Source organism: Brassica oleracea, chromosome C9 (genome assembly GCF_000695525.1).
Source record: "Brassica oleracea var. oleracea cultivar TO1000 chromosome C9, BOL, whole genome shotgun sequence".
NCBI lineage: Eukaryota > Viridiplantae > Streptophyta > Magnoliopsida > Brassicales > Brassicaceae > Brassica > Brassica oleracea.
The window spans coordinates 28,948,558-28,948,858 of record NC_027756.1 but is presented as its reverse complement, the minus strand read 5'-3'; positions in this window follow the sequence as shown (position 1 = coordinate 28,948,858).

Sequence of the window (301 nt, the reverse complement as noted above, 5' to 3'; positions counted from 1 at the left end):
GTTACATTATGGAGATAAGCCGTCTTTTTTTTAGTGAAAAATGGTAATTTTACACGTGTTTAATGTAGTTTTTCCATTTTTTTATGGTGTATGTTTACATATTATTGTTATTTTTAAATGTTTAAAGTACTTTTTTCATTTTTTAAAATGTTTATTTCCATTTCTTATTTTTTATTTACGCAATATCTATATTTTATATTTTAAAATAGATATTTAAATCTTAATGTACTTTTTCCATTTTTTTTTTTAAATTGTGTATTTAGTTATATTATATATTTTACATTTTAAGATAGATGTTTAA